Here is an 8,526-nt window from a genome sequence, read left to right on the forward strand (position 1 = left end):
GATGTCTGTAACAGTGAATTCTACAGCTAGCAGGATGGGATGTCTGTAACAGTGAATTCTACAGCTAGCAGGATGGGATGTCTGTAACAGTGAATTCTACAGCTAGCAGGATGGGATGTCTGTAACAGTGAATTCTACAGCTAGCAGGATGGGATGTCTGTAACAGTGAATTCTACAGCTAGCAGGATGGGATGTCTGTAACAGTGAATTCTACAGCTAGCAGGATGGGATGTCTGTAACAGTGAATTCTACAGCTAGCAGGATGGGATGTCTGTAACAGTGAATTCTACAGCTAGCAGGATGGGATGTCTGTAACAGTGAATTCTACAGCAGGATGGGATGTCTGTAACAGTGAATTCTACAGCTAGCAGGATGGGATGTCTGTAACAGTGAATTCTACAGCTAGCAGGATGGGATGTCTGTAACAGTGAATTCTACAGCTAGCAGGATGGGATGTCTGTAACAGTCAATTCTACAGCTAGCAGGATGGGATGTCTGTAACAGTGAATTCTACAGCAGGATGGGATGTCTGTAACAGTGAATTCTACAGCTAGCAGGATGGGATGTCTGTAACAGTGAATTCTACAGCAGGATGGGATGTCTGTAACAGTGAATTCTACAGCTAGCAGGATGGGATGTCTGTAACAGTGAATTCTACAGCTAGCAGGATGGGATGTCTGTAACAGTGAATTCTACAGCTAGCAGGATGGGATGTCTGTAACAGTGAATTCTACAGCAGGATGGGCAACGTTGTTGGTTAGGGCAATAGAATGTGATGATATGCACTCGACACACACACACGTATACACGGCATCTCTGGGCATGACTTAGTAAATATTCCCTGTGTGTCTTAGTAAATACTGTCAGCTTGTAGTAGTTAGGATGTCCGTCTGTGTAAACTGTGTAGTTGATAATAGAGCCATTCATCGCGTATTCCGACCCTGAGAGCTCTCCCTTTAATAGCCATGACAAATCATTAAGGTCAAGACAGTAGCTATGTGAATGGATAGAGAATAGAGAGGAGAGAGATGTCCATTACAGTAGCTATGTGAATGGATAGAGAATAGAGAGAGAGAGAGAGAGATGTCCATTACAGTAGCTATGTGAATGGATAGAGAATAGAGAGGAGAGAGAGAGAGAGATGTCCATTACAGTAGCTATGTGAATGGATAGAGAATAGAGAGAGAGAGAGAGATGTCCATTACAGTAGATATGTGAATGGATAGAGAATAGAGAGGAGAGAGAGAGAGAGATGTCCATTACAGTAGCTATGTGAATGGATAGAGAATAGAGAGGAGAGAGAGATGTCCATTACAGTAGCTATGTGAATGGATAGAAAATAGAGAGGAGAGAGAGAGAGAGATGTCCATTACAGTAGCTATGTGAATGGATAGAGAATAGAGAGAGAGAGAGAGAGAGATGTCCATTACAGTAGCTATGTGAATGGATAGAGAATAGAGAGGAGAGAGAGATGTCCATTAAAGTAGCTATGTGAATGGATAAAGAATAGAGAGGAGAGAGAGAGATGTCCATTACAGTAGCTATGTGAATGGATAGAGAATAGAGAGGAGAGAGAGAGAGAGATGTCCATTACAGTAGCTATGTGAATGGATAGAGAATAGAGAGGAGAGAGAGAGAGAGATGTCCATTACAGTAGATATGTGAATGGATAGAGAATAGAGAGGAGAGAGAGAGAGATGTCCATTACAGTAGCTATGTGAATGGATAGAGAATAGAGAGGAGAGAGAGATGTCCATTACAGTAGCTATGTGAATGGATAGAGAATAGAGAGGAGAGAGAGATGTCCATTACAGTAGCTATGTGAATGGATAGAGAATAGAGAGGAGAGAGAGAGAGAGATGTCCATTACAGTAGATATGTGAATGGATAGAGAATAGAGAGGAGAGAGAGAGAGATGTCCATTACAGTAGATATGTGAATGGATAGAGAATAGAGAGGAGAGAGAGATGTCCATTACAGTAGCTATGTGAATGGATAGAGAATAGAGAGGAGAGAGAGAGAGATGTCCATTACAGTAGCTATGTGAATGGATAGAGAATAGAGAGGAGAGAGAGAGAGAGAGATGTCCATTACAGTAGCTATGTGAATGGATAGAGAATAGAGAGGAGAGAGAGAGAGATGTCCATTACAGTAGCTATGTGAATGGATAGAGAATAGAGAGGAGAGAGAGAGAGATGTCCATTACAGTAGATATGTGAATGGATAGAGAATAGAGAGGAGAGATGTCCATTACAGTAGATATGTGAATGGATAGAGAATAGAGAGGAGAGAGAGATGTCCATTACAGTAGCTATGTGAATGGATAGAGAATAGAGAGGAGAGAGAGAGAGAGAGATGTCCATTACAGTAGCTATGTGAATGGATAGAGAATAGAGAGGAGAGAGAGAGAGAGAGATGTCCATTACAGTAGCTATGTGAATGGATAGAGAATAGAGAGAGAGAGAGAGAGAGAGAGATGTCCATTACAGTAGCTATGTGAATGGATAGAGAATAGAGAGGAGAGAGAGAGAGATGTCCATTACAGTAGCTATGTGAATGGATAGAGAGTAGAGAGGAGAGAGAGATGTCCATTACAGTAGCTATGTGAATGGATAGAGAATAGAGAGGAGAGAGAGATGTCCATTACAGTAGATATGTGAATGGATAGAGAATAGAGAGGAGAGAGAGATGTCCATTACAGTAGCTATGTGAATGGATAGAGAATAGAGAGGAGAGAGAGATGTCCATTACAGTAGCTATGTGAATGGATAGAGAATAGAGAGGAGAGAGAGATGTCCATTACAGTAGATATGTGAATGGATAGAGAATAGAGAGGAGAGAGAGAGAGATGTCCATTACAGTAGATATGTGAATGGATAGAGAATAGAGAGGAGAGAGAGAGAGATGTCCATTACAGTAGATATGTGAATGGATAGAGAATAGAGAGGAGAGAGAGATGTCCATTACAGTAGATATGTGAATGGATAGAGAATAGAGAGGAGAGAGAGAGAGATGTCCATTACAGTAGCTATGTGAATGGATAGAGAATAGAGAGGAGAGAGAGAGAGATGTCCATTACAGTAGATATGTGAATGGATAGAGAATAGAGAGGAGAGAGAGAGAGATGTCCATTACAGTAGCTATGTGAATGGATAGAGAATAGAGAGGAGAGGAGAGAGAGATGTCCATTACAGTAGCTATGTGAATGGATAGAGAATAGAGAGGAGAGAGAGATGTCCATTACAGTAGCTATGTGAATGGATAGAGAATAGAGAGGAGAGAGAGAGAGAGATGTCCATTACAGTAGCTATGTGAATGGATAGAGAATAGAGAGGAGAGAGAGATGTCCATTACAGTAGCTATGTGAATGGATAGAGAATAGAGAGGAGAGAGAGATGTCCATTACAGTAGCTATGTGAATGGATAGAGAATAGAGAGGAGACAGAGATGTCCATTACAGTAGCTATGTGAATGGATAGAGAATAGAGAGGAGAGATGTCCATTACAGGAGAGATGTCCATTACAGTAGCTATGTGAATGGATAGAGAATAGAGAGGAGAGAGAGAGAGAGATGTCCATTACAGTAGATATGTGAATGGATAGAGAATAGAGAGGAGAGAGAGAGAGATGTCCATTACAGTAGCTATGTGAATGGATAGAGAATAGAGAGGAGAGAGAGATGTCCATTACAGTAGCTATGTGAATGGATAGAGAATAGAGAGGAGAGAGAGAGAGATGTCCATTACAGTAGCTATGTGAATGGATAGAGAATAGAGAGGAGAGAGAGAGAGAGAGATGTCCATTACAGTAGCTATGTGAATGGATAGAGAATAGAGAGGAGAGAGAGAGAGATGTCCATTACAGTAGCTATGTGAATGGATAGAGAATAGAGAGGAGAGAGAGAGAGATGTCCATTACAGTAGATATGTGAATGGATAGAGAATAGAGAGAGAGAGAGAGAGAGAGAGAGATGTCCATTACAGTAGCTATGTGAATGGATAGAGAATAGAGAGGAGAGAGAGAGAGATGTCCATTACAGTAGATATGTGAATGGATAGAGAATAGAGAGGAGAGAGAGAGAGATGTCCATTACAGTAGCTATGTGAATGGATAGAGAATAGAGAGGAGAGGAGAGAGAGATGTCCATTACAGTAGCTATGTGAATGGATAGAGAATAGAGAGGAGAGAGAGATGTCCATTACAGTAGCTATGTGAATGGATAGAGAATAGAGAGGAGAGAGAGAGAGAGATGTCCATTACAGTAGCTATGTGAATGGATAGAGAATAGAGAGGAGAGAGAGATGTCCATTACAGTAGCTATGTGAATGGATAGAGAATAGAGAGGAGAGAGAGATGTCCATTACAGTAGCTATGTGAATGGATAGAGAATAGAGAGGAGAGAGAGATGTCCATTACAGTAGCTATGTGAATGGATAGAGAATAGAGAGGAGACAGAGATGTCCATTACAGTAGCTATGTGAATGGATAGAGAATAGAGAGGAGAGAGAGAGAGATGTCCATTACAGTAGCTATGTGAATGGATAGAGAATAGAGAGGAGAGAGAGATGTCCATTACAGTTGCTATGTGAATGGATAGAGAATAGAGAGGAGAGAGAGAGAGATGTCCATTACAGTAGCTATGTGAATGGATAGAGAATAGAGAGGAGAGGAGAGAGAGATGTCCTTTACAGTAGCTATGTGAATGGATAGAGAATAGAGAGGAGAGAGAGAGATGTCCATTACAGTAGCTATGTGAATGGATAGAGAATAGAGAGGAGAGAGAGAGAGAGATGTCCATTACAGTAGCTATGTGAATGGATAGAGAATAGAGAGAGAGAGAGAGAGAGAGAGAGATGTCCATTACAGTAGCTATGTGAATGGATAGAGAATAGAGAGGAGAGAGAGATGTCCATTAAAGTAGCTATGTGAATGGATAAAGAATAGAGAGGAGAGAGAGAGATGTCCATTACAGTAGATATGTGAATGGATAGAGAATAGAGAGGAGAGAGAGAGAGATGTCCATTACAGTAGCTATGTGAATGGATAGAGAATAGAGAGGAGAGAGATGTCCATTACAGTAGCTATGTGAATGGATAGAGAATAGAGAGGAGAGAGAGATGTCCATTACAGTAGCTATGTGAATGGATAGAGAATAGAGAGGAGAGAGAGAGAGAGATGTCCATTACAGTAGATATGTGAATGGATAGAGAATAGAGAGGAGAGAGAGAGAGATGTCCATTACAGTAGCTATGTGAATGGATAGAGAATAGAGAGGAGAGAGAGATGTCCATTACAGTAGCTATGTGAATGGATAGAGAATAGAGAGGAGAGAGAGATGTCCATTACAGTAGCTATGTGAATGGATAGAGAATAGAGAGGAGAGAGAGAGAGAGATGTCCATTACAGTAGATATGTGAATGGATAGAGAATAGAGAGGAGAGAGAGAGAGATGTCCATTACAGTAGATATGTGAATGGATAGAGAATAGAGAGGAGAGAGAGATGTCCATTACAGTAGCTATGTGAATGGATAGAGAATAGAGAGGAGAGAGAGAGAGATGTCCATTACAGTAGCTATGTGAATGGATAGAGAATAGAGAGGAGAGAGAGAGAGAGAGATGTCCATTACAGTAGCTATGTGAATGGATAGAGAATAGAGAGGAGAGAGAGAGAGATGTCCATTACAGTAGCTATGTGAATGGATAGAGAATAGAGAGGAGAGAGAGAGAGATGTCCATTACAGTAGATATGTGAATGGATAGAGAATAGAGAGGGGAGATGTCCATTACAGTAGATATGTGAATGGATAGAGAATAGAGAGGAGAGAGAGATGTCCATTACAGTAGCTATGTGAATGGATAGAGAATAGAGAGGAGAGAGAGAGAGATGTCCATTACAGTAGCTATGTGAATGGATAGAGAATAGAGAGGAGAGAGAGAGAGAGAGATGTCCATTACAGTAGCTATGTGAATGGATAGAGAATGGAGAGGAGAGAGAGAGAGAGAGAGATGTCCATTACAGTAGCTATGTGAATGGATAGAGAATAGAGAGGAGAGAGAGAGAGATGTCCATTACAGTAGATATGTGAATGGATAGAGAATAGAGAGGAGAGATGTCCATTACAGTAGATATGTGAATGGATAGAGAATAGAGAGGAGAGAGAGATGTCCATTACAGTAGCTATGTGAATGGATAGAGAATAGAGAGGAGAGAGAGATGTCCATTACAGTAGCTATGTGAATGGATAGAGAATAGAGAGGAGAGAGATGTCCATTACAGTAGCTATGTGAATGGATAGAGAATAGAGAGGAGAGAGAGAGATGTCCATTACAGTAGCTATGTGAATGGATAGAGAATAGAGAGGAGAGGAGAGAGAAATGTCCATTACAGTAGCTATGTGAATGGATAGAGAATAGAGAGGAGAGAGAGAGATGTCCATTACAGTAGCTATGTGAATGGATAGAGAATAGAGAGGAGAGAGAGATGTCCATTACAGTAGCTATGTGAATGGATAGAGAATAGAGAGGAGAGAGAGATGTCCATTACAGTAGCTATGTGAATGGATAGAGAATAGAGAGGAGAGAGAGATGTCCATTACAGTAGCTATGTGAATGGATAGAGAATAGAGAGGAGAGAGAGATGTCCATTACAGTAGATATGTGAATGGATAGAGAATAGAGAGGAGAGAGAGATGTCCATTACAGTAGCTATGTGAATGGATAGAGAATAGAGAGGAGAGAGAGATGTCCATTACAGTAGCTATGTGAATGGATAGAGAATAGAGAGGAGAGAGAGATGTCCATTACAGTAGATATGTGAATGGATAGAGAATAGAGAGGAGAGAGAGAGAGATGTCCATTACAGTAGATATGTGAATGGATAGAGAATAGAGAGGAGAGAGAGAGAGATGTCCATTACAGTAGATATGTGAATGGATAGAGAATAGAGAGGAGAGAGAGATGTCCATTACAGTAGATATGTGAATGGATAGAGAATAGAGAGGAGAGAGAGAGATGTCCATTACAGTAGCTATGTGAATGGATAGAGAATAGAGAGGAGAGAGAGAGAGATGTCCATTACAGTAGATATGTGAATGGATAGAGAATAGAGAGGAGAGAGAGAGAGATGTCCATTACAGTAGCTATGTGAATGGATAGAGAATAGAGAGGAGAGGAGAGAGAGATGTCCATTACAGTAGATATGTGAATGGATAGAGAATAGAGAGGAGAGAGAGATGTCCATTACAGTAGATATGTGAATGGATAGAGAATAGAGAGGAGAGAGAGAGAGATGTCCATTACAGTAGATATGTGAATGGATAGAGAATAGAGAGGAGAGAGAGATGTCCATTACAGTAGATATGTGAATGGATAGAGAATAGAGAGGAGAGAGAGAGAGATGTCCATTACAGTAGATATGTGAATGGATAGAGAATAGAGAGGAGAGAGAGAGAGATGTCCATTACAGTAGATATGTGAATGGATAGAGAATAGAGAGGAGAGAGAGATGTCCATTACAGTAGATATGTGAATGGATAGAGAATAGAGAGGAGGAGAGAGAGAGATGTCCATTACAGTAGCTATGTGAATGGATAGAGAATAGAGAGGAGAGAGAGAGAGATGTCCATTACAGTAGATATGTGAATGGATAGAGAATAGAGAGGAGAGAGAGAGAGATGTCCATTACAGTAGCTATGTGAATGGATAGAGAATAGAGAGGAGAGAGAGAGAGAGATGTCCATTACAGTAGCTATGTGAATGGATAGAGAATAGAGAGGAGAGAGAGATGTCCATTACAGTAGCTATGTGAATGGATAGAGAATAGAGAGGAGAGAGAGAGAGAGATGTCCATTACAGTAGCTATGTGAATGGATAGAGAATAGAGAGGAGAGAGAGATGTCCATTACAGTAGCTATGTGAATGGATAGAGAATAGAGAGGAGAGAGAGATGTCCATTACAGTAGCTATGTGAATGGATAGAGAATAGAGAGGAGAGAGAGATGTCCATTACAGTAGCTATGTGAATGGATAGAGAATAGAGAGGAGAGAGAGAGAGATGTCCATTACAGTAGCTATGTGAATGGATAGAGAATAGAGAGGAGAGAGAGATGTCCATTACAGTTGCTATGTGAATGGATAGAGAATAGAGAGGAGAGAGAGAGAGAGATGTCCATTACAGTAGCTATGTGAATGGATAGAGAATAGAGAGGAGAGGAGAGAGAGATGTCCTTTACAGTAGCTATGTGAATGGATAGAGAATAGAGAGGAGAGAGAGAGATGTCCATTACAGTAGCTATGTGAATGGATAGAGAATAGAGAGGAGAGAGAGAGATGTCCATTACAGTAGCTATGTGAATGGATAGAGAATAGAGAGGAGAGAGATGTCCATTACAGTAGATATGTGAATGGATAGAGAATAGAGAGGAGAGAGATGTCCATTACAGTAGCTATGTGAATGGATAGAGAATAGAGAGGAGAGAGATGTCCATTACAGTAGCTCATTAGAGAGAGAGAGCGAGGGAGAGAGA

Source organism: Oncorhynchus clarkii, unplaced genomic scaffold (assembly GCF_045791955.1).
Source record: "Oncorhynchus clarkii lewisi isolate Uvic-CL-2024 unplaced genomic scaffold, UVic_Ocla_1.0 unplaced_contig_12705_pilon_pilon, whole genome shotgun sequence".
Taxonomy (NCBI): Eukaryota; Metazoa; Chordata; class Actinopteri; order Salmoniformes; family Salmonidae; genus Oncorhynchus; species Oncorhynchus clarkii.